This window comes from Hirundo rustica, chromosome 1, assembly GCF_015227805.2.
Source record: "Hirundo rustica isolate bHirRus1 chromosome 1, bHirRus1.pri.v3, whole genome shotgun sequence".
NCBI lineage: Eukaryota > Metazoa > Chordata > Aves > Passeriformes > Hirundinidae > Hirundo > Hirundo rustica.
Window position 1 is genome coordinate 1,812,111 of NC_053450.1, and position 6,000 is coordinate 1,818,110.

Genomic DNA, 6,000 nt, shown 5'->3' on the forward strand with positions numbered 1-6,000 from the left:
TGCAATATGCCGTTTTTATTAGAGCATGCGTCAGCCAGCAATATTTATTTAGAAGTGGATTTCCAAGGGATGCAATAGACTTAAAGGTCGTCAACTCCCGAAGCTTTTGGACTTTTTAATACTGAGCTATCCTTTTTTTCAAGTGTAGATTAGCAGCCTCTCTTCTTCACTCTTCTTCCCAAATTCCCTTGAAAATTATTTTGTTCTCTTCTGTCTGTTTGCATCGATTAAAAGAAAAGAGGCTGAAGGTGGTCTGTGTTTGTTTTTCTTTCTACAGCTTCAAAAATAAAGACTTTGGGCATAGAAACAGCAAAATAGAAGGCTGATAGTAATTTTCTGGGGCTTTTCGCCTTCCCAGGTACATTCTTTGTCCCCAAATCGTGAACCTCTGCCCTAAACCCCTCCTCTGCATCAAGGCAGAATCAAGGACACCTACACCACTCCACAGCTTGTTTGCCTCAGGTCTCCTGGTAAACATCCAAGGAGTTTTCACAGCCTCTCCAGACAACATTCTCTCTACATTTTCTTTTATGGCATTTAATTTCTTTTCTTTGCTGGAAGTGGAACAGATTTTGTGTTGTTTTAGTCACCAAGGGCACAGAACTATTGATCTCCATAGCCGCCCTCTCCTTTGTTGGGAGAACACACACCTGGCTTCCTTTAGGTTTCTCTTTTCTAGGCTAAACAAATCCAACTGTTTCACTTTCTCTTCACATGTTGTTTTCACATACTCTTCTCATTTTCACTGTTATTCTCCAGAGGTTTTTCAGTACCTGTGGACTCTGTATTTGTGCTGTGCCTTTTCAGCCACTGCTGAAATTCATCAGCTTACTGAAGTCTGTGGTTTTTTCATTATCCAGTGAAAGGAGCAAAAAAAGGCACACTGACCTCCAGGGAATTCTGAAGCTTAACTCCTAGAAATTAGCTCTAAGAAAAGAGAAGATAATTCCATCTCCCCGTCCTAACTGAGCTGGAAAGGACACACAAAGGGTCATCGAGTCCAGCTCCTGGCCCTGCACAGGACAGCCCCAAGAACCCCGCCATGGGCCTGAGAGCGTTGTCCAAACAATTCTTGAACTCGGCTACGCTTAATGCTTAATGCCATGACCACTTCCCTGGGGAGCAGCGAAATTAGGCTGAGACTGCAGGGAAAAGAACCCCTAAACTCCCAAAGAATCAAGTTGTCCCATCTGTTTAGCTCAAGAGCCTTGGGGAAATTCTTTGCCTTTCTCGAGCCAGGAAGCAAAGCAAAGCTGGGATGTGGGCAGAGTTCCCCAGCCCAGGGACAGACACTGCCCAGTGCCCATCGTGGAATCTCCCAGTGCCCTGTGTGCTCAGTGAGAGAGATGGGAATTCTGACCCTCCTCCTGTGTCTGCCCTTCAAGGTCTCTGTGCGGAGATATTTTTTGCCTTGAGAAAAGTCTTCTTTGCTGAGGTACTCACAGGATTTACTAAGCCAATGACCTGTGGTCTTTGGTGGGTCTCATGGGAAATAGAACAGTCATCTGGGCCACCAGGTCAGTTAATGCAAGGAATTATTCTGCATTTTGATGATCAGGTCCATAGCTGCACTGAGGAAGGGATATCAGTCTCTGTGGAACCTTTCCAAAATTTTAAGGTTCCCTTCTTGGCAGCAGCAAAATTTGGGTGGAAAGTAGAGTTACTTGGCACTGCAGCCCAGGTCCACTTCTGCTTCTAGACCGATGAGGCAGCCCACAATCCATGGGAGAAAAAGTTGTTGCTTTGCCCATGTGAAGGACTCCAACAGGGAAAAGCCAACTATAACCTCCTCCTGCCACTGCCAAACCCGGCCGTGCCTGTGTTCATCGCCCCTGCGCCAACAGAAGCCTCGTCTCACAGTGGGTTCAGGCAAGCTGGAATGCAAGGAAATGAGGATTTTTTTCTTAGCAATTCAGGTTTAGAAGAAATCCTTAGGGAAATAAAAGAAGGTGTTGAGGACAAAAATAGATGATTTTTTTTTTTTTTTTCCAAGACAGGCATCTTTTCTAGAACATCCTATTTGGTATGGGTGTTGAGATATAATGGAGGAGGATATAACCCTCCAGTTAAAGCCCCAAACACCTCTTGCTGGTTGCTGGCTCAAGCCCACCCCTTGTGTTCAGTGTCTTTTTTGAGTTATAACAATTTATGTAAGAGGAGGTCAGTTTTAGAAGGGAGGTTTTCAAATCCCATCCCTACCTTGAGGAAAAAAAAATGAAAAAAAGAAAAATTAAAAACAACTTGACAGAAAAACCTGACCATGAGTAGCATGAAAATTTTCTTCAGCCATCTGGAAAAACACAAAACCAAAACAAAACAAAAAAATCAAGTGTGCCAGGTATTTTAAGGTATCAATCTAGCGTGATGTTATTTACAGCACTGAAGACAGTCTTCCTAAAACTTCTCTCTGGTGCTGACACTGAGCAACATTAATAAAATTCCTTCTCCAGGTAATTTTTCTTTGATTTCCTCCAACTTGACACAATATTTCTTCTTATTAAGTGCCTCAGAAGTGAGCACTATTATCCAGGTACAGTCAGCCTTGAGGTATGGAGAGGAGGAATAGCTGCTCACGGAGCTGTTGGTAGAGGCAGTGAACCATGATGGAGATGCCGTGTGCCAAAGTCTGGGATATTTATTATTCTTCTAATTAAATCCAGCTCTGCTCTGCAGACACCATTTGCTTCCTCTGATTACTGGACACAGATTTGTGCCACAGGCACCAGGCAGTGCTGCGTGGGGATGGTTTCCAGCGCAGCCACCTAAGCCAGAAGGGAACATCTGGATCATGAAAGTTTTAGGGAGATAAAGATCAGAAAAGTGACAGAGATGGAAAATGAGTGTACATCCCAAATTCAGAGATGACAAGCCCTAGTTCACTGCAGTGGACAGCAAAGATGTGATTCACAGAGATGTAGGGATTTAACCCCCTTCTCTCCACACATCACACAGCAGTGGGGCTACTCAGGTCTCAAGGTTGTGGAGGTGCTACAAATGAAGGAGAAAAAAAAATGGAGAAGTGGAAAAGAGGAAAAGAAATGGAAAAACCACCACATTTTTAGGAGTCATCCATAAAATGTCTTTTTAATAAATTGGGACATATCTGCATCTGGTATAAAAATCCTGTTCATTCATTAATGGCTTCACTAATGGCTCACTAATGGCTTTAAAGTGAAAGAGGGTAAGTTTAGATCAGATATTAGGAAGAAGCTCTTCCCTGTGAGGGTAGTGAGGCCCTGGCACAGGCTGCCCCACCCCTGGAGGAGTTCTAGGACAGGTTGGATGGGGCTTGGAGCAACCTCAGATAGCAGAAACCCATGGCAGAAGATTGGAACTGGATGGTCTTTAAGGTCCCTTCCAACCCCAAACATTCTATGATTAGCTCTTAATAAGAAGCAACACTTATGGGATGTCCATCAGTCACCCAAGCTCTCAAATGCTTCTCCAGATTTTTATGGCAATTCTCACAAAATCCTTTCCCAGAAACAAGAGCTCTATTGCAAGTTCAAGGGGTTGGTTTCTCTTTGGGGAACTTGGACTGAGTTGTGAACTTTTAATGGGAATCTAGAAACAACCTAAAAGTGGAACTGATTAGATTGCTGTTTTGGGAAAATTTTCTACTCACCTTATAATTACAAAAAAAACTCAAAAAAAAGCACAATTGAAGTCAAGCACTCCTGCCCCCTTACGGAGCATGGAGGGCACTGTTATTATAATGAAAGATGAAGTCTTAAGCTTTCCAGCAAACATATAATAAATCAACGTCCTTTCCCTTGTTTTAATTTCTCACACAAGATTTATGAACCTGTATATTTAGACTGTTTATTTAGAGCTCTGGCATGCAGGCTACTCTTGGCACAACAAGAGAGCTTTCTCTGAATGGATTCTCAGAAGCTGCTTTGATTTGGTATTATTTTAATGACTTGAATTTAAGAATCCATCACTGCCTTCCAGTGATCAGCTCAAAGCTACCAAGGGCACAGGCATATTTTGTGTTAGTCTCAGTTCTGCTGCAGCATCATGTTTGAGCTATACCGGATGACACGAATGGAAAAATCTCTCCTTTCTTCACCTCTGTATCTTCACTAAATCTCAGTTCTCTGTTGGTCTTGATCACCTCCCTACCCTCTGCTCTTATTTCTCCACTTCGGCAGGGAATTCTTGGCTTGCAACCACGTGCCACCTTGGAGATGAACCAGGAGAAAACAGAGTTGAGCTCGTCAAGTTCTCCCACCAAAGAGCATCCCTCTGCTTGACTCACCAAAATGAGAATAAATATAGATGTGTAGACAGCTTTTTTAATCACTTTTGAATTTCTATCATTCCCTTTGAATTACTAAAACTCTCTGATAGTGGGTCTCAGCCTTTTCTGTTATCACGAATGTTCCTTGCTTACATACACCATGGATACCAGCAAGGGCTGTCCTCTCCCGTCACTATGGGAATACAAGGGAGTTATGACGGTTTTCTCCTCCACAAACCTTTTTCTCCAAACAAGGGCTGATATTCCTCATTGTTTCCAGCCTGACTGCTCAGTGGATCACTTCTTTCCATATGACATGTCCCGAACACAGACTTTAATATCACCAACTGTCACTTGAGTGTGGGCTTCTGGAAAAAAGAAAAAAAAAAAATTAAAAAATCATGATTTCTAAATAAGAAGTTAAATTCATTATCTTTCCTTTTAACGTTTTCCTTTTTCGCAGTCCATGCTAAAAATACATACTGATTTTTTTGACGTCTCCATAAACCCTTCTCAGATCTTCCCAGGATAACTGTGCTGCCACTCTCCCACTTCACTCCCCCGTGGCTGTGTCTGTCAGGTCACAGTGACCTGGCAGCACCCAGCTTGCAGAAGTTACAAGAGAGATAATTCCCCTCAAGACGCCTCTGGAAACAGGGCAGGGTATTCATAAAAATGAGTCAAAAAGCGACACTCTGATCTCTGCAGTGGGGGAAAGCCTCCTCCTTGCTCTCTCAGAGTTGATCCCAAACAAGGAGGACTCCTTGACTGGGATGAACTGTCAAGAGCAAGGAACAACACATTGCTCTTAACTAATCTGTGGAATAATCTTTGCTATGGATAAGACACTTCAGTGTAAGGAGAAATATGTTTAAATAATTGAAAAGAAAAAAAGAAATTTATTTTAAAAATTCTCTGTTATTGTTACATTTTACTGTTGAACAAACTCTCAGAGCCTTTAGGAAATGCATTTTCCCCTTACCATTGCAAGTATTTTTGTAATTTCAGGAGGAAAATGAGGAGGCTGTATTTGGTTCTAGGTGAGACATTTAACCTTCTATTGTATTTCACTCACTCAGTAAACTGTGTAAATTATCTTTTACAAGAACCAGAGAGCAATGTCACTGCTGAGTAAGGTGTCCTGCCTGGTTCTGAACATTGCCTCTGGATACAAGGTTTGGAAATGGTTTTGTGCAAGTACTGCAGATTGGCCTTGTACTGAGAAACCTGGTGTTCTGCTGAAACATTTACTCAGAGGGGCTGTGAAAGGACAGCTCCGTAAGGACACGTCCTTCCCCCTCAATGCAGAAATGTCCTCCAGCTGCAACTGCGGTCCTGTAATGCTTAGTCTCAATCCAGCAGGTAGAAATACACAGTACAAATGAGAGAAATTTTTTTCTCCTCCTTTACACAGGCCTAATCTGGTCATTAGTAATAAAATCATGGAATGGTTTGGGTGGGGAGGACATTAAAGGTCATCTAGGTCCATCCCCTGACCCCTTGCCATGGGCAGGGACACCTTCCACTGTCCCAGGTTGCTCCAAGGCTCCTCCAACCTGGCCTTGGACACTTCCAGGGAAGGGGTAGCCCCAGATTCTCTGGGCAACTTCTGCCAGGCCCTCAGCACCCCCGAGGGAAGAATTTATTCCTTAAGTCTATATCTATACTCCTTTATTTTAAAGACATTCCCCCTTGTCCTGGTGCTCCATGCCCTTGTGAAGAATCTCTCTCAAACTCTCTTTTGGAATGTTGAAATT